Genomic DNA, 21,586 nt, shown 5'->3' with positions numbered 1-21,586 from the left:
AAGATTGTTGGGCGTTGGTGGTTGTTTCTAATGGCAAAGGTGAGTCATGTATTGGTATTCTGAGACCTTTTACTGTGCTTGCTGGTCTCCTGACTGTGTTGGGGGATCCACATGGGGCTAGTGGTCGATGAAACTGGGGAGTGTACTATGTGTCTGGAGGGGGTGGCAGAGGGAGAGGACGTGAAGATGAATATTCCTTGGTTGGTGTGGTGCATCAAATGGAGCGCACGTAATTGCACATAATCGCAATGTAGTGATGCATCAAATATTATTAATATTATTAAATATTATTAATATTATTAAATATTAGTAATATTATTATATTTTATTAATATTATTATATATTGTTAATAATATTAAATATTATTATATATTATTAAATATTGTAAATATTATTCTATTATTAATATTATTATATATTATTAAAATTATTAAATATTAATAATATTATTAAATATTACTAATATTATTAAATATTATTACTATTATTAAATATTATTATATATTATTAAATATTATTAATATTATTAATATTATTATATATTATTAATATTATTAAATTTTACTAATATTATTAAATATTATTACTATTATTAAATATTATTAATATTATTAATAGTATTAATATTATTAAATATTATTAATATTATTATATATTATTATATATTATTAATATTATTATATATTATTAATATTATTATATATTATTAATATTATTATATTTTATTAATATTATTAAATATTACTAATATTATTAAATATTATTACTATTATTAAATATTATTAATATTATTAAATATTATTAATATTATTATATATTCTTAATATTATTAAATATTATTAATATTATTATATATTCTTAATATTATTAAATATTATTATATATTATTAATTTTATTAAATATTATTAATATTATTATATATTATTAATATTATTAATATTATTATATATTATTAATATTATTAATATTATTATATATTATTAATATTATTAAATATTACTAATATTATTAAATCTTATTAATATTATTAAATATTATTAATATTATGAGCAACCGTAACAAGATTCCTCTCTATAAGATGGAAAAACATGAGACGGAAAAATAGAACAACGTTAATCTTAGAAAAGAAAAGAAACCATGCACTGAAGAATGTTCACCGTTCCTCCTCTCCCTCATGCCCCAAACGGTTTCTCGCCACCGCCGCCAGGAAGTGGTGCAGCAAAGGCCAGTAGCTTCAGTCCGACCCTTGCATACATATTTCTCGTTGTCTTCATCATCATCTTCTTCTTCGTCGGTTTGATATACTTCTACATGCGAAGGCGATCCCCCTCGACGAACCCCGCGACCAGCAACATCTAAGAGCAAGCGATGTCGAATCCCGTGGTTTCGAGACCTCTGACGGTGGTGGCTGTGGTGGCCGATGAAGCTGGGGAGTGTACTATCTGTCTGGAGGGGGTGGCAGAGGGAGAGGACGTGAAGATGAATATTCTTTGGCTAGTGTGGTGCATCTAATGGAACGCACGTAATTGCACGAAATCGCAATGTAGTGATGCATCAAATATTATTAATATTATTAAATATTAGTAATATTATTATATTAAGAAGATTGCTAGTTTATCTATTATTGAAATGTTGATTGTTGTTAGAATGTTAATTGGAAATTGTTGAAATATTTTATATATTTTCACCCTTATTGTTTATAGTCTTTTTTTCTATGACTACTCCAAAATGAATTTTTGTGAATTGAAGTAAATTAATTGAGGGAAGTGTTAGATTTGTGTAGAGCTAGTTGGTAACAGAAATGGTAACATTTGGTAGGAAAATAGGCCGTGTAATTGATTAGATTCCCGTGAGCATGATTGTGACACCTTCCCATATCATGATGATGCAAAGTAATCGTACTTATAGTATGATTAGTAATTATTAAAAAATAATCCGTATTGCTTTTAATTTATTAGTACCAAACTGCCCATATCAAATAACATATTAGTAGCAATATTTTTTGTGCGAAAAAACAGAACCTAAAGTTTAAGGTCCATGAGATATTTTCCTTTAGGTCTTTCTTCCTACAACCATCAAACTTCTTCCTTCACCTCCCCACACTCTAGAAAAATTATTCAAAAAAATTCATTCTAAAACGTATTATATATATGTTCTGAAAAGTTTATTCTGAAAATTCTGTGCAAAACGTTTTCTTTTTTTAATTTCAGAATATAATTTATAAATTCTCGAAAAAACTTTAATAAAAGACAATCTAGATGTCATTAAAAAAAAACTTCTTAAAAATTGATAAGGTGCGGGAAGAATTTTGATAGGGTGTAAGAAGAAATACTCTTTCCTGTATTATAAGTTAAAAAAGAAAGGGCTAATTCTCCCTCCATCAGTTCAATTGTGATTTGCACCCATCCTTTTTTCAAAACCCCAAAATATTACAAGTCCGAGCCTATTACAAGTCTCATATTAAATAAATTAATATTAGTTTGGATTATTTTAAGACTTTCTTCACATATTTCAGTGTAAACTCTTGTTGATTCTTTTCGTATGATAAGGAAATTATACGTCTCTTAAATAGTGTTTTTGTATCGGATACATATATCGGATACCGATATTCATAGAATAGTCGTAAGACATGTATCCAATTGAAAAAACATTTGTTAAATTTTTTACAATTCTAATACGATTTTAACATAATTTTAATTAAGACAAATACATTAATTTTCTAAAAATTCAAATTTATTATATAAATTTTTATTGTGATCATAAAAATAAAGAACAAATCATTTTGAATATGAGAAATATTTTTGTACACAAAAAATAACTAAAACATATTTGTACACTAATCTTTATTGTCAATTTATATAATTTATAATTATATAATATATAAATTTGTGTTATCATATATTTTACATTTTAAAAATTATACGAATATCTGTGTCAAAGGTTGCACAAGCAGTCAAAGTAAGAAAAAACTTTTAAGAGTCACAAACATTGCTCCTTTTCCAATTATCACGATGTAAGTTTAGTTAGAATGTTATGATTATTATTATTATATTTATAGGTGTAATCATCAATATCAATATAATTAATAATATAGAAATTATTAATATTCATATATTTAATATCATTTTATTATTATTTAAATTAATGATACTATTAATTATTACAAAAATATTATTAACATTATTAATTAATATTGAATATTACTAATATTTTTAAATTAATTAAATATTATTAGTATTATAAAAAGTATTATTTAATATTATTAATATTATAAAAAAATATTATTTAATATTAATAATATTATTAAATATTAATTATATTATTAAATATTAATAATATTATTAAATATTATTAATATTATTAAATATTATTAATATTTTTAAATATTATTAATATTTTTAAATATTATTAATATTTTTAAATATTATTAATATTTTTAAATATTATTAATATTTTTAAATATTATTAATATTTTTAAATATTTTTAATATTTTTAAATATTATTAATATTTTTAAATATTATTAATATTTTTAAATATTAATAATATTTTTAAATATTAATAATATTTTTAAATATTATTAATATTATTAAATATTAATAATATTTTTAAATACTATTAAATATTATTAATACTATTAAATATTTTTAAATATAATCAATACTATTAAATATTATTAAGTATTATTAATATTATTAAAAATTATTAATTTTATCAAGACTATTAAATGTTATTAGATACTAGTGTAAACACTTATATATGTATTTACATTTTTTATTTTTATCATTATCATATATATATATATATATATATTTATATTTATTAAAATAACTATAAATTTATATGTATTCAAATTTTAAAACATTAATTTATCTATATATGCTCTAAATAGAGAAAAAAACACTCATTTAAAATATTTAATTTTAAATATTTGCTTGTAAGTTGAAAGTTTCTTGGCCATGCGGAAATTCTTTTAATATTTTCTAAGTACACACCTTCAAGGAATGTTTAGTTAGAGAATTCTTTTACACTAAATAATTGGAAAAAAAAAATATCATGAAATTTAAATGCTAGAAACTAAAACAATGTTTTTAAGAATGGAAAAATAAAATAAAAAAAGTCAATAAACTGCTATAGAGAATGTAGACAAGCCAATAACAAAATATTTTTATACATTTCTCTTTTAATAAATTCCTTTTTAAAAAAGTAAATTGCTAAATGATGGATTTATTGTATTAATTTTGATATAATGTTAAGCATATATATTATTCCTTCAAATAAATAGAGTTCACCATGAGAGAAAAATAAATGGTGTCATCCTTTTAAAATGTCACTAAAAGATAACTCTTTTTAATTAAATAAAATAAAAATAATAATTAAATGAGTTTGTATTTTCCAGAATTAGTATTTCACTAAAAAAATAATAAATATAGATTAATTTAAAAGAAAAATAATAATATTAATGAAGTTAGAGAAAGAAGGTGAAAAATTAATGGAGAAGTTTAGAATTGGTGAATGTATAAGTTTATATAATGCATGAGTTTATTTAACTGTTTGAGAGAGAAGAAGTAGCACATGTCATTATCATCAGGTACCTTGTTTGTGAAAATAATAATAATAATAATTTAATTAAATTACATTACATGATAAAATTTAATGGATTTTCTGAAGAAAAACGTGTTTGAGAGACAAGAAGGAGAGTTTTCGTTTTTTCAAAAAGAGAATTTTGATTCATGTTCAAATTCATGGATTTTCAACTTTGAACTCCACCCGTGCCCTGGATTTAGAACCTGATGGATCTGCACATGATTTCCATTAAACCCTTAGATACAATAATCAAACTCCAAACACAATCAAAACGTTTTCTCTCACATTCTATTTTTGCTATAAAGATGAAAATGTCTCAGAAAATTAATAGCATCCCAAGCATCTCAATCAAACTCAAGTAAAGGACAACCAATTGTTGAGGTTAAACTAGAGTTGCAGAGTTCATTCTACTAGGAGCAACCGTGACAAGATTCCTCTCTCTCTATAAAATGGAAGAACATGAGACGAAAAACAAAGCAACGAGACGGAAAAACAGAGCAACCGTAAATCATAGAAACTTAGAAAAGAAACAACCATGCACCGAAGAATCTTCGTCGTTCCTCCTCTCCCCCCAAACAGTTTCTCGCCGCCGCCGTTAAGAAGTGGTGCAGCAAAGGCCAGTAGCTTCAGTCCGACAATTGCTTACATACTTCTCGTTGTCTTCATCATCGTCTTCTTCTTCGTCAGTTTGATATACTTCTACATGCGAAGGCGCTCGACGAACCCTGCGGCTGGAAACATCCAAGGGCAAGCGGTGTCGAATCTCGTGGCTTCGAGACCTCTGGTGGTGGCCGTGGTATCCGAAGCAGCTGGGAGGGGGTGGCAGAGGGAGAGGACGTGAAGATGACTGCCCATTGCAGGCACATCTTCCACGCGAACTGCATCGACACTTGGTTGGAGAACCATGTGACATGCCCGGTGTGCCGATATTCCGAGATGGGTGGAGAGGAGGAGCTTGTGACGGTGGGAGGAGGTGAACAAGAAGAAGATGCAGAAGTTGTTTCTGGAACAGAGTAATAGGAAGTGTTGAGTGGGAGGAGGTGAAGAAGAAGAAGATGAAGTTAAGTGTTGAGTGGAATATAATGTGAGAGAAAAGTTTATATTTTATTAGTATACTATGTGTAATGTGTAATGTGTGTAATGTGAAATATTTATAAAATAGTGTGCTTCTACTATTTGATTCAATCTATTTGACACTGTATCATAATATTTTAATGAATAATATTTATATGTTAGGGGTGAGAAAAGTTTATTTTAAGGTTATTAGTATAATGTGGGCAAGAGTATAAAGCTATTGTGTGTAATATTTATAAAATAATCATTTATTGTGAGATACGATTGACTATCACTCATACTCATTCTTAACCAGTCTCCTTTACTTGATAAAAAGGTTTTGTCCCACATCCTATTTTTGTAATTTAGATGAAAATATTTCAGAAAATTATTAGAGTCACCATTTAATGCTCGATTAATTGCAAAAATGAAATGCCCCCTCACACTGTACTACCCTCTGTCTTTGTGCCTCCTCTCCCTCATGCCATAAACGGTTCCTTGCCACTATAAGGAAGTGCAGGAAAGTTCAGTAACTTCACTCCGAAACTTGCCTATATCTTTCTCATTATTTTCATCATCCTCTTCTTTTTCGTCTTCGGATTGGAATTTTTCTACATGCAAAGGCGCTCCTCCTCGACGAACTCTAAGGCCGACGACATCCACTGGCAAGGGGTGTCGAATCCCGTGGCTTTGAGATCTCTGACGGTGGTGGTCATGGTGGCCGACACGGCTGGAGAGTGCACTATATGTCTGGAGGGGGTGGGAGAGGGAGAGGAGGTGAAGATGACTGCCCACTGCAAGCACACATTCCACGCGAACTGCATTGACAATTGGTTGGAGAACCATGTGACGTGCCCTGTGTGCCGGTATTCTGAGATGACTGAAGAGGAGGTGCTTGTGACGGTGGGAGGAGGAGAACAAGAAGATGCAGAAGTTTCTCGAACAAACTTGGAGTAAGAAGTGTTGAGTCTCTTAGAGGGCATATTTATATGTTAGGGGTGAGAAAAGTTTATTTTAAGGTTATTAGTATAATGTGGGCAAGAGTATAAAGCTACTGTGTGTAATATTTATAAAATAATCATTTATCTTGAGATACGATTGACTATACCTCCTACCCATTCTTAACTAGTCTCCTTTACTTGAAAATAGGTTAATAGACTTCTTCAACTCAAGCGTCAAGATAGGATGAGTGATATGGAAAGGTTTTCAGGATGTTGAATGGATTTGGTCTTTGGAATGGAGAAAGTTGTGGTTCCAATGGGAAAAACCACTATTAAATCATTCAATGCTAGAAATTAACCAAAGCATACCAAAACGAGATGAAGTGGATACCTGGATATGAAAAGTAACAAGGTTTGGGAACTAATGTAGATAGCAATAGTATGGTCCTTATGCTTTGAAACACTTATACAGTTGTGAAGAAAATTTTATATATTGATATTTGGAATTTTAGCTTGTTTAATGTAATAATTTTGTTGGAACTATTTGTTCTTGTAGGGGACACTAAATGATGGAAGAGCTATTGCTGTGAAATGACTATCAGTAGGATCCAATCAAGGGAAGAGTCAATTTGTGACTGAGATTGCTACCATGTCAGTTGTGCAACATCGTAATCTAGTCAAACTATATGGGTGTTGCATTAAAGGGAGAGAAAAACTTCTTGTTTATGAGTATCTAGCAAATAAGAGTCTTGATCAACCATTATTCGGTATAAGAAATTGATAAGTTTTATGTTCTCATTTTCATTTTCACAAATAACAAAGGTTTGTTTAGGCAGGAAATCGTTTAACACTTAATTGGTCCACACGCTATGATATTTGCATGGGTGTTGCTAGAGGTTTAACTTATTTACATGAAGAATCACGTCTCTGAATCATACATCGTGATGTGAAGGCTAGTAACATTTTACTTGACAATGAGCTTATCCCAAAAATATCAGATTTTGGGTTGGCCAAATTGTATGATGATAAAATGACCCATATGAGCACTCGTGTGGCTGGGACAATGTGAGTCTTCATCATCTTTCATGTATTTTTTTTCTGTATCTCATTTATATAAAATATTGATATATATACTCAAATTCTTTGATGAAGTGGATATCTTGCACCGGAGTATGCCATGCGTGGACACCTTACAGAAAAAGCAGATGTGTTTTCCTTTGGTGTTATGGCTCTAGAGTTATTCAGTGGCAGACCAAATTCTTATTCAAATATGGAAGAAGAGAAGGCGTATCTTCTTGAGTGGGTATGCATGTTCTCTTCTTATACTAATTATATGGTAAAATTTCTATATAAACTAGTTTTAAGTAGTTGTATCTTCTTGATTTTTTAAATTGTTTGATACAACAAAACATTGTTGTCATTTGAGCTTTTTGGTTAATGTTTTGTTTTTAGGCATGGGAACTTCATGAGAGCAACTGCATAAGCGATCTGGTGGATCCTAGACTGATAGAATTCGATGAGGAAGAAGTAAAACGCATAGTAGGAATAGTGCTTTTATGCACTCAAGCATCACCAATATTACGACCATCAATGTCACGTGTTGTGGCAATGCTTTCAGGAGACATGGAAGTGAGTAGTGTCACTACAAAGCCTGGATACCTGACTGATTGGAATTTTGAGGATGTGAGCAGCTTCATCACTAACATAACAAGTTATGAGAATTCACCATCAAGTGCCACCATACTTGATGGACTTCACCAGTCACCAATAAGTGCTTCTAAACCGATCATTTATAAGAATGTTGCAGATAGTTAGCCTTCAAATCATGCATGTATAGAAACAATTTGATAATGTCATTATGTTGCACAAATGGTTTGGTTATTGTTTTGTCTATAATTTTTTTAATCTATTCTTGTATTTATATAGGCAGTTAAAAATTAAAGTTGAATTAAAAATTAAAAATTATTCTTGTATAAACAAGAAAGAAGTGTTGAAGATGGTTGCTGCCCCTTCAAGATTGTGTTTGATGAAGACTTGTATGTTGTGTTTGATGAAGACATTTATGTTCTTTCCATGTATTTGTGCTTTGCTTTAAGAATGTCTTAGTTAGTGCTTAGAGGTTGTCTAAGAGTAGCTTTTTGCTGAGTAACTCACCTCATAACCACTGGCCATGTGTTAAGAACAAGCATAAGTTTTCTAAAACTGTTTTTCACATGTTTTACACAAAAACACGTTTTACTGCATAAAAATAAATCTGTTCTTTTCTAAATAAACAGATTCATTTTCTTCACTGATGCCTTGGCTAAAGTCTTGTAAAAATTTGATTTTGTGCATCAGGTATTTTGACTGAGTCTTCTTCTTTTCAAAACGACTGAGTTTCAAATAGTTAAACTTCCTCTGTTTTCGTTTTGAAAAATAAATCTGTTCATCTGTAAATGAATAGATTCTTTTTTGCCTCTGGTGCCATATCATACTTAAACGTTTTTCAGTTTTATCTCAGCACCAGAATGGTTGACTAAGTCTCCTCACTTAACAGATTCTCTAACTGCTTTTGAAAATAAATCAGTTTATTTTATTTTCAATCTGTTCATTTTATAACAGCTTTAACTGTTTTTCAAAATTCTGTTATAAGCTGGCTTTCTATAAAATGCAAACTTGTTTTCTGAGTTTAATAACGATTCAAACAGTTCATACATTTGCAAAAAAAACAAGTTTTGACAGCAGAGAGTTAAGTGTTTCAAGGATTAGCATTTGTTCTTCAAAGATTTCAAAAATCAAAAAGTGCTTGTTCTTGGTTTGGTTCCAAAAGCTTGGTGTGAGGTGCAGCTACTGTTCTAGCAATCTTGCCTACTGGGTTAAGGCAGATCTTTGTTACCTCAATCAGGTGTAGTCGTTTCACTTCTTATTACTTGTAAAAGTTTGGTTGAATCCTCTTCTTGATAGGTGTTCTTGGAGAGTGGATGTGTGTGTGAGTGCTGAAATAGGTTTTTTCAGCAAGAGTACCTAAGTTCTTGTAGGTTTCAAGAACAGTGGGAAGTGTACTTGATTGTACTGTGTTTTAGTGATTTCCACCTGTTGTTGGTGAAGACTGGATGTAGCTCAGGTTGAGTGAACCAGTATAATTGCTTGTGTTCATTCTCTCTCTCTCTGCAATTTCGTTTCTGCATAACTGATAAAACAGCAAAGAAATAAATCTGTTCAATTGAAAATAAATCTGTTCTTTCTGGGCACTGTGTATACTGTTCTTGATTTCTGAAAAAGGTGTTTGAATCTGATAAGAACATATAAAAACTGCTAAAAGCCACTGGAACAGATTGACTGTGATAGGCTGTTCAAGAAACTGTAAATGCTATTAATTGAACCTTAAACAAATTGCTTAAAGTTGAAGCTTGCTGTGTTGTGATTCATTGTTCTTAATTTCTGGAAAATTTCTTGACATCAAGAAGAACACTCATAGTTTGTTAAAAGTCACAGGAACAGCTTGTTTGCAAAGGTCACTCAATTAATTAGCATGCTATCAATTGAACCTTAATCACTTGCTTGAAATTGAGGCTTGCTGATTTGTGTACCACTGTTTTACAAATCTGATAATTGTGTGTGTGCTGCTGGAAATTCTCACTGCATAATCTTGTGATTAATCTTGCTGAATTAAAAGCGTTTCAAACAAAAACAGTGCTGAAATAAATCTGTTCATTTTCACATAAATCGATTTATTTTCTGTAAAACTGTGTTAAACACTGTTTTTGCGAAGAAGTTTTAAAAGGTCAATTCACCCCCCCTCTTGAACTTTGGCACTATTAAACCCAACAATTGGTATCAAGAGCTGGGACTTGTAGTTTAATCAAGTTTGTTTTGTAAAAATGTCTGAGTTTAATGTGCTTTTTGCTGAGGGTTCTGCTGTAAATAGACCACCTATGTTTAATGGTTTGAATTATGCATTTTGGAAAGTTAGAATGAGAATTTTTATGGAATCCATTGATGCATTAATTTGGGAAGCTGTGGTCAATGGACCTTATGTGCCAATGCAGATTGTCAAAGATGAACAAGTTGAAAAGCCAAGGTCAGAGTGGAGTGATACTGAAAGGAGAAAAGCTCAACATGATCTGGTGGCCAAGAATATCATAACTTCTGCATTGACAATGGACGAGTTCTTCAGAATATCTCAATGTAAGTCAGCAAAGGAGATGTGGGAAGTCTTAGAAGTGACTCATGAAGGGACTGAGGATGTAAAAAGGTCAAGGAAACATGCACTCATCCAAGAGTATGAGCTGTTCAGAATGCAACCCGGAGAGAACATTGCTGATGTGCAAAAGAGATTCACCCACATTGTGAATCACCTCACTGGCTTGGGAAAAGAATTTGATAAAGAGGAGCTCAACATAAAGATATTGAAGTGCCTCGACAGAAGCTGGCAACCAAAGGTGACAGCTATATCTGAAAGCCGTGATCTGTCAAAATTGGGAACTACTGCACTGTTTGGAAAGCTGATGGAGCATGAGTTAGAGCTTAAAAGACTTAAAGAACAGGAAACAACAGAGAGGAAACCCAAAGGTTTGGCACTGAAAGCAACTGAATTGGATGAGATCAAGGAAGAAAAGGAAGATGCTGAAGATGATGATACAATCAACCTTCTTACAAAAAGATTCAGCAAATTTCTGAGGAAGAAAAGCAAAAATAGGAATCAGCAGAAAAGAAGGTATCCTAAACCTAATGATTTAAATTCCTCTAAATATACTTGCTTTGGATGTGGCAAAACAGGGCATATCAAAACAGATTGTCCAGACAATCAAACTAAGGACAAATCTGCCAGCAAGAAATTTGAAAGGAACAAAGGAAGAAGAGCCTACATCTCATGGGAGGAAAATGAAGTTTCCTCAACCAGCAGTTCTTCAACAGAAGATGAGGAGAACAATCTGTGTTTTATGATGAAGGATGAGGAGTCAAGCTCTGAATCAGTAAGTAATTTCTCTGCTGATTCTGATAACTATGATGATTTGCTTGCTGCCTTCAAGGAAACACATGAGGAAGCCAATAGGCTAGCTGTAATATGCAATAAGCTGCAAAAGGTAAATAATGTGCTTGCACCTAAAGTAAAAACACTTGAGGAAGAATTGCATAAGGCCAAAACAGATTTGGTAAGCCTTGAACTGACTTGCTTGCATGCCTCTATTAAAAACTGTGAAAACTGCAAAAGATTGGAAAAACAAGTTGAATATTTGCTGAAAACCCTTTCCAATTTCACCAAGGGAAGAGAAAACCTTGAGTCTCTCCTTGGATCACAGAATGCTGTTTTCAATAAGAATGGACTTGGTTATACCCCTGGAAATACAACCAATGTCAAAAAGCTTTCAAGTTTTTTTGCTCCAGCAAAATCAGTTTTTTCAGCTTTTAACAGTGGCAAAAAGGCATCTCATGTAACCTGTTTTTACTGCATGAAATCTGGTCATACATCTAGGTCTTGCATTGCTAGAAGACATCTTGTGCCTAAGAACTTAGCTAAGTGGCTACCAAAGAGAAGGTGTTAATCTGTGCTGGACCCTATACTGAAAAGGGTACCATTTGTATATTTTTTTTATTCTGTTTTGCAGATTGGAAGCAAGAAGAACCAGTGGTACTTGGACAGTGGCTGTTCCAAGCATATGACTGGAGATCTTACAAAGTTCACCAGCTTAAAGCTCAAAGCAGAAGGACATGTGACCTATGGTGACAATAACCGAGGGAGAATTTTGGGCAGAGGAACTGTTGGAACAGGAAATTCAACAACCATTGAGAATGTGCTGTATGTAGAAGGACTTAAGCATAGTCTTCTCAGCATAAGTCAGCTTTGTGACAAAGGATACAAAGTGAATTTTGAGTCAAATGGCTGCACAATCTCAAGTAATTCATCTAGTAAGGCACTGTTTACTGGTAAGAGAGTGAATAACATTTACTTGTTGAATATCATGGAAACTAACTCTTTAAATGAGTGCTTGCTGTCCAGAAGTGATGAGTCTTGGTTGTGGCACAGGAGGTTAGCTCACATACACACAAATCACTTGAATAAATTGAAATCTAAAGATTTAGTTTCTGGTTTGTCTAACATTAAATTTCAGGATAACAGGCTTTGTGATGCTTGTGTGAAAGGTAAACAAATCAAATCCTCTTTCAAGTTAAAGGATATTGTCTCTACCAAAAATCCATTGGATGTGTTACATATGGACTTATTTGGTCCATCTAGAGTTGCTAGCTTGGCTGGAAATTTGTATGCTTTAGTTGTTGTGGATGATTACTCTAGATTTACATGGACTCTATTTCTTGCACATAAACATGATGCTTATTCTGCTTTTAAGAGATTAGCAAAAATTCTGCAAAATGAAAATGGTTGCTGCATTAAATCAATTCGAAGTGATCATGGGGGAGAGTTTCAAAATGCTAAGTTTGAGAGGTTCTGTGAGAAGCATGGGATAGCTCATACCTTTTCAGCCCCTAGGACACCCCAACAAAATGGTGTAGTTGAAAGGAAAAATAGATCACTAGAGGAACTTGCTAGAACTATGTTAAATGAATCTAAGCTTCCTAAGTACTTTTGGGCTGATGCTGTTTATACTGCAGGTTATGTCTTAAATAGGACCTTAATAAGACCAATTCTCAAGAAAACCCCATATGAATTGTATAAGGGCAGAAAACCTAGTGTAAGTCACCTTAGAGTATTTGGGTGTAAATGCTTTGTATTGAATAATGGCAAAGAAAATCTTGGTAAGTTTGATGCTAAATCTGATGAAGGTGTGCACATTGGTTATGCTTTGAATGGTCATGCATATAGAGTCTTCAATAAAAGGTTGCTTATAGTAGAAGAATCAATGCATGTTGTTTTTTATGAAACTGATCATAGCCTATCTAAAACTGCTAATGAACCTGACAGTAATGAATTTAAATCTGTTTTAAATCAAAATGAATCGATTCATTTTGATACTGCTGATACACATGCTATACAAGAATCTACTGCAGCTGCAGGTTTGCCAAAAGAGTGGAAAACCCCAAGAGATTTAACACTTGATAATGTCATTGGAAACATTGAGAAAGGAGTGTCAACTAGAAAATCCTTGAACAATTTCTGTGAAGCAATGGCCTTTGTATCTCAAGTTGAACCCAAGAATTTGAAGGAAGCTCTCAAGGACAGCAACTGGATTTTAGCTATGCAAGAGGAACTGAATCAGTTTGCTCTTAATGAGGTCTGGACTCTTGTTCCTAGAATACCTGAGATGAATGTGATTGGAACAAAATGGGTATTTAGAAACAAAATGGATGAGCATGGAGTGATCACCAGAAACAAGGCTAGGCTTGTAGCTAAAGGGTACAATCAAGAAGAAGGAATAGACTATGATGAGACATATGCACCAGTGGCTCGGTTAGAAGCTGTTAGACTGCTGCTTGCCTTCTCCTGCATCAAAGGGTTCAAGCTATTTCAAATGGACGTGAAGAGTGCCTTTCTAAATGGCTATATAAATGAAGAGGTATTTGTCTCACAACCACCAGGTTTTGAAGACCATCAACATCCAGAATATGTGTTCAAACTCCAAAAGGCTCTCTATGGACTCAAGCAAGCTCCTAGGCAATGGTATGAGAGGCTAAGTGATTTTCTCACCTCACAAGGCTATGACAGAGGCACATCAGATAAGACCTTGTTCATTAAGAAGAAAGGAGATGACTCAATTCTAGTCCAAGTATATGTGGATGACATCATTTTTGGATCAAACAATGGAGAATTGTGTGAAGCTTTCGTGAAAGTCATGAAGAGTGAGTTTGAAATGTCAATGATGGGTGAGTTGAACTACTTTCTAGGTTTGCAGGTCAAACAACTCAAGGATGGCATTTTCTTGAGTCAAGCAAAGTATTGCAAGGATTTGCTGAAGAAATTTGAAATGGACAAGTGTAAACCAATCAGCACACCCTTCTCAACAAGCTGTCATTTGGATCATGATGAAGCTGGAATTTCTGTTGATGAAACCAAATACAGAGGACTCATAGGATCACTACTGTATCTCACTGCCAGCAGGCCAGATATAATGTTTGCAGTGTGCATGTGTGCAAGGTTTCAGTCTGCTCCTAAAGAATCACACTACAATGCTGTCAAAAGGATTTTGAAGTATTTGCAAGGAACTAAAGAAGTTGGCTTGTGGTATCCAGGTAACATTTCATTAAGCTTAACTGGATATTCTGATTCAGATTTTACAGGTTGCAAAATTGATAGGAAGAGCACAAGTGGAACCTGTCATTTGCTTGGATCAAGCTTGATCTCATGGCAATGCAAAAAGCAGGCTTGTGTAGCTCTTTCCACTGCTGAAGCAGAATACATTGCAGCAGGGAGTTGCTGTGCTCAAACTATATGGCTAAGACAACAATTGAATGATTTTGGTATCTTACTTAACCATATACCTCTGCTGTGTGATAATACAAGTGCAATCAACTTAACCAAAAATCCTGTCATGCATTCAAGAACCAAACACATTGGAATAAGGCATCATTTTCTAAGGGAACACATATCTAATGGAACATGTGATATTAAGTTCATTGGTACTGATTTACAACTTGCTGATCTGTTCACAAAACCATTAGCCAAAGATAGGTTTAATTTTCTGCTTAATGAATTGGGTATTTTAAATGTAAATTGTACCTAGCAGTGAAAAATTAAATCTGTTTATTCGCAATTAAATGTGTTTATTTTTTGCACTGATACGCATTGATGACTAGGAAAGAGAAATTCTGATCTTTGACTGCTTTACTGACTTAGTGGGCATTAACCTCTGTATCTTTGACGGTTTTGGTCATGGTTATGTAACCGATTTGATGGTTTGGGTGCTCAATAAGAATTTGAGTGTATGCATCGTGACCCTAAAGATTTGGTGCTTATTTTCAAAGATACTCTGCACAAAATTCAGAAGCATAAAATCTTCATGCATATCTACTCATAACTGCCATATCAATCCATTTATTCTGCTATAAATCTGTGTGAATACTTGCTACCCACATTGGCCATTCTCTTTCTATTCTCACCATTTGAAATCAAGAAAAGAATTCAGGTTAACATGGCTTCGTCTTCAAGACAAAAACAGAAAGGCAAGGGAAAGCAAACCACTTCTCAAGGTGTGTTAGAAGGATGGTTCGCTGGAAATGAAGAAGGCATCAATGCCTACATTCATGAAACAAGCAGGAAGCAGATCAACATACCCAAGGTGCTGGATTTCAACTGGCTGAAATCTGAAAAATTGGTAGAAACAAGGGCTGTGTTGAAGCACCAGAAACTGAAAAAGATGCTGGAATTAACGGGTAATGTCTATCCTGACTTGGTTAAGGTGTTTTATACTAACCTCACATTGGATGGGAAGAATGTTGTCTCTTATGTGAAAGGGACAAAGATGAAGATCACAAGTGAGGTGTGGAATTCTGTGGCTGGAATAAAATATGCTGGACTGAAAGTAGGGAAAGGGAACACCAGTGGAATTTCAAAATTCAACAAGCTGCAATATTACAAAAGTTGCATGAGGAATCCTACAGAAAGCATAAACAGATTCCATGCAGGGCATTTGAACCTCACTCCACGTCTAGTTGCATACATCATAGCTTGGCAACTGATTCCAAGAGGAACAAACCATGTTGTCCTACATGAAGAGGATCTAATTCTCCTATATTGCATCATGAACCAGATTAAGGTAAACTGGGTGTTCATTGTCAACGAACACATGCTCAAGTCAAAAAGGTTGGCTGATTACAGGTTTCCCTATGCTATTCTTGTTTCCAAATTAATTGATTACTTTGGTATTGATGTTACAAATGAGAGAAATGACCCTATCAAAGCTGTAAGTGAGATTGATACTTCAACTCTCACCAAAATGGGTTTTCACAAAATTGAAAACAAGTGGGTGGCTCTCAAGGAGAAGGACACTCAAGCAGAACATGAGGATGAGGATGAAGCTGTTGCCATGGAAGATGACTCTCCTGCTGCCCAATCTGAACATGAGGAAGTTGCTTGTTCCTCTTGGAATCAGTTGCCAAGCTATGATGTATGCAACTAGACGTGGAGTGAGGTTCAAATGCCCTGCATGGAATCTGTTTATGCTTTCTGTAGGATTCCTCATGCAACTTTTGTAATATTGCAGCTTGTTGAATTCTGAAATTCCACTGGTGTTCCCTTTCCCTACTTTCAGTCCAGCATATTTTATTCCAGCCACAGAATTCCACACCTCACTTGTGATCTTCATCTTTGTCCCTTTCACATAAGAGACAACATTCTTCCCATCCAATGTGAGGTTAGTATAAAACACCTTAACCAAGTCAGAATAGACATTACCCGTTAATTCCAGCATCTTTTTCAGTTTCTGGTGCTTCAACACAGCTGCAAATGCCATAGTTGCCTATCAAAGTCCAGAATACCGTGGGGAACCAATGTCTATGTTTGAGAGGCAAGTGTTGTACCGTCTTGATGTCATGTCTGCAGAACAAAGGGCAAACTTTGAGGCTACTCATGCAAGGTTCCAACACCTTGATCATCAGATTGAAGGAGTTCAGGCACAGCTTGCAGAGCTTTACTACAAGGATCAGTAGTTTTTCTGTTTTTAATGCTTTCCTTATCAGTTTTCAAGTTTATGTAATGTTGAACAATTTGGTTTCCTGGTTCTGAACTATTATGGTTATAATTTCTGCTTTATACCCCTGTATTCCCTATGCTTATATGCTGTTTGATGAATCCAAAGGGGGAGAAAAATAGCTCACCATGCTAGGTGATGCTAGCTGTAACAGGGAGTTAATTCTGCACCTTTAAATCAATTCATATGCTATGCAATACTGCTGTTTTTTCTGGTTTAAAATCTGGTGCAGTGCAGGTGCAATTTTGGTTTAAAATCTGGTGCAGTACAAGTGCTTAAAGCAACAAAGCTATGAGGTTTAGCTATGGGGATTTGTCTCCATCAAACAGGGGGAGATTGTTGAAGATGGTTGCTGCCCCTTCAAGATTGTGTTTGATGAAGACTTGTATGTTGTGTTTGATGAAGACATTTATGTTCTTTCCATGTATTTGTGCTTTGCTTTAAGAATGTCTTAGTTAGTGCTTAGAGGTTGTCTAAGAGTAGCTTTTTGCTGAGTAACTCACCTCATAACCACTGGCCATGTGTTAAGAACAAGCATAAGTTTTCTAAAACTGTTTTTCACATGTTTTACACAAAAACACGTTTTACTGCATAAAAATAAATCTGTTCTTTTCTAAATAAACAGATTCATTTTCTTCACTGATGCCTTGGCTAAAGTCTTGTAAAAATTTGATTTTGTGCATCAGGTATTTTGACTGAGTCTTCTTCTTTTCAAAACGACTGAGTTTCAAATAGTTAAACTTCCTCTGTTTTCGTTTTGAAAAATAAATCTGTTCATCTGTAAATGAATAGATTCTTTTTTGCCTCTGGTGCCATATCATACTTAAACGTTTTTCAGTTTTATCTCAGCACCAGAATGGTTGACTAAGTCTCCTCACTTAACAGATTCTCTAACTGCTTTTGAAAATAAATCAGTTTATTTTATTTTCAATCTGTTCATTTTATAACAGCTTTAACTGTTTTTCAAAATTCTGTTATAAGCTGGCTTTCTATAAAATGCAAACTTGTTTTCTGAGTTTAATAACGATTCAAACAGTTCATACATTTGCAAAAAAAACAAGTTTTGACAGCAGAGAGTTAAGTGTTTCAAGGATTAGCATTTGTTCTTCAAAGATTTCAAAAATCAAAAAGTGCTTGTTCTTGGTTTGGTTCCAAAAGCTTGGTGTGAGGTGCAGCTACTGTTCTAGCAATCTTGCCTACTGGGTTAAGGCAGATCTTTGTTACCTCAATCAGGTGTAGTCGTTTCACTTCTTATTACTTGTAAAAGTTTGGTTGAATCCTCTTCTTGATAGGTGTTCTTGGAGAGTGGATGTGTGTGTGAGTGCTGAAATAGGTTTTTTCAGCAAGAGTACCTAAGTTCTTGTAGGTTTCAAGAACAGTGGGAAGTGTACTTGATTGTACTGTGTTTTAGTGATTTCCACCTGTTGTTGGTGAAGACTGGATGTAGCTCAGGTTGAGTGAACCAGTATAATTGCTTGTGTTCATTCTCTCTCTCTCTGCAATTTCGTTTCTGCATAACTGATAAAACAGCAAAGAAATAAATCTGTTCAATTGAAAATAAATCTGTTCTTTCTGGGCACTGTGTATACTGTTCTTGATTTCTGAAAAAGGTGTTTGAATCTGATAAGAACATATAAAAACTGCTAAAAGCCACTGGAACAGATTGACTGTGATAGGCTGTTCAAGAAACTGTAAATGCTATTAATTGAACCTTAAACAAATTGCTTAAAGTTGAAGCTTGCTGTGTTGTGATTCATTGTTCTTAATTTCTGGAAAATTTCTTGACATCAAGAAGAACACTCATAGTTTGTTAAAAGTCACAGGAACAGCTTGTTTGCAAAGGTCACTCAATTAATTAGCATGCTATCAATTGAACCTTAATCACTTGCTTGAAATTGAGGCTTGCTGATTTGTGTACCACTGTTTTACAAATCTGATAATTGTGTGTGTGCTGCTGGAAATTCTCACTGCATAATCTTGTGATTAATCTTGCTGAATTAAAAGCGTTTCAAACAAAAACAGTGCTGAAATAAATCTGTTCATTTTCACATAAATCGATTTATTTTCTGTAAAACTGTGTTAAACACTGTTTCTGCGAAGAAGTTTTAAAAGGTCAATTCACCCCCCCTCTTGAACTTTGGCACTATTAAACCCAACAAGAAGGTCATGTGCTCCTCGTTCTTAATATTCTTTTGTCTCTTCGGTTTTCGTATCTGATAGGTTTCGATTGTTGATCTCCAGTCAAAGTGAGTGTACCTATAAAAAGGTCATTTGATGCTCAAGTTAGTACACAATATTTGGTAGTTAAAAGTAATAAATGTTATTAAATGTGTATCTTGACTTAACATTGGTTAATCTATTTATATTTTTTATTGTTGATCTCCAATCAAAGTGAGTGTACCTATAAAAAGATCATTTGACGCTCAAGTTAGTACACAATATTTGGTAGTTAAAAGTAATAAATGTTATTAAATGTGTATCCTGACTTAACATTGGTTAATCTATTTATATAGATGTGTTGACCCTCAAGTTTGTAGGCCTAGATTAGCACAAATATCCTAGTTAATCCTTGTATTAGTTTGACATCAAGTACAAGTTCTCTGCGAAACCAACTATTAATTTACTTTTAAAAGAAATTTTAACTTGTTTCCCTTGACATTGTTGACAAACCTCTCACGAGATTATGTTTCAATAGGTTAGAGATTAATCTTAAGCTAGCGTAACCACACTTCTCGTGCCACAAGCAATTATCTTCTTTTTCAGACATGAGACTCTTTGATCTAATAACTCATCCATATCTATTTTATAAAGATTTTGTCATCTATTGGTTGCAAACATTTTGGTTTCATTATTATGATAGATTGTGCAATGGTCATTGTAAAAAACAACATTGTTCCCATTGTCGCACAATTGATTTATGCTTAGTAGGTTGTATTTAAGACCATCTACTAATAAAACATTGTTAATATACATGGAAGGTTTCAAAGTTACCTGCCCACCACCAATTACTTGGTCGTGCTGATTTTCATCAAAAATTACTTTTCCTCCTTTCTTCATTTTCAGGTCTCAGAATATAGACCTTCCTCCTTTCTTATATGAAACCCATATGCAAGAGGTATTATTTCTCCTTTAGGTAACCACACAGATCTATGTCCTTTATTGTTAGGCTTTCCTAGTTTATTCTTAGAATGACTGTGAGACGAAGTACGGTACTTTACAGAGGTTTTAAAATGTATGGTACTTTACAAAGATTTTGAAACTCATGGTATTTTATGGAGGCTCTGAAATTTTCATTTTATGAAGGCTCTGAAACCCATTGTATTTTATGGAACCTTTAAAATTCATGGTATTTTACGAATGCTATGAAACCCATGGTATTTTATGGTGGCTCTGAAAATCATTGTGTTTTATAGAGGCTCTGAAACCTCCATTAAATACTTGAGGATGCAAAACCGTTGCTAATGTTAGCTTTTCTTGAGGTTAGAAAAAATCTCAAGGAACACGTTCCCAACGAATGGTTTGCCTGGGGAAACAATAACCACGATTAAAACTATATAGATTGATTTAATAACATCGATTTTAAAAGGTAGACTCTATGTAATGTCGACACTAATTTTTAAATTGGCTTTTACTTGAAGTAATTTAGTGTCACCCAGTCCAATACTAATGCCTTTTGATGTTAAAATTTATTTAACTTAGTGTTGGGCTATCCAACGCTAAATGAAATTTATTTAAATTTATTTTTAATATTAATTTAATTGGTATTATTGTAACTAATGCTAATGACAATAATTTAAACAAAATCTTGTACAAATATTTCATCTTCAAAAAATAAAACAAAAAAAAATGTAGATAAAGGAGATAAGTGCAGATGAAGGAGATGGGTGTGAATGAAGAACATGGATGTGAATGAAGAAGATGGGTGTGGATAAAGGAGATGAGTGTGAGTGAAGGAGATAGTTATGGGATGATTTGCATAGAAAAGTAATTGAAAATATTGTGAGTGAAGAGATTTGTTATCTTTAAATATGGATCTTTGGATTAAAAATAATTTGCGATTCCTATTCGTTGTTATGGAGATACACAAATTCATAGCATATAAATTAGCATTTGTTTAACCGATACTAACTTATATTATAAGAGTGTCAACCTACTTGATACTAACTTAGATAAATTATAAAATAAATAAAATTAGTATCAGCCTAGTCGACACTAACTTAAATAAATATAAATACAAAAATTAAAGAAGATTAACATCAATTAGATTAACAAGATTAACATCAATTAGATTGATATCAACAATTGATATCAACCTTATTTATTTTTAATATTTATTTTTGTTAACATTAGCTAAGCAACACTAATATAATTATAACACAACT

The 21,586-nt window shown here is 32.9% G+C and overlaps 1 pseudogene; it reads left to right on the top strand.

The window, feature by feature from the left end:
* Positions 1 to 6,256: 6,256 nt before the first annotated feature.
* On the top strand, positions 6,257 to 8,397 carry LOC137809117 (probable LRR receptor-like serine/threonine-protein kinase At1g56140; annotated as a pseudogene).
* Positions 8,398 to 21,586: the final 13,189 nt, after the last annotated feature.

This window comes from Phaseolus vulgaris, chromosome 11 (assembly GCF_000499845.2).
Source record: "Phaseolus vulgaris cultivar G19833 chromosome 11, P. vulgaris v2.0, whole genome shotgun sequence".
NCBI classification, from domain to species: domain Eukaryota; kingdom Viridiplantae; phylum Streptophyta; class Magnoliopsida; order Fabales; family Fabaceae; genus Phaseolus; species Phaseolus vulgaris.
The sequence above is the reverse complement of the archived record's forward strand: the minus strand, read 5'-3'. Positions and strand labels throughout refer to the sequence as shown.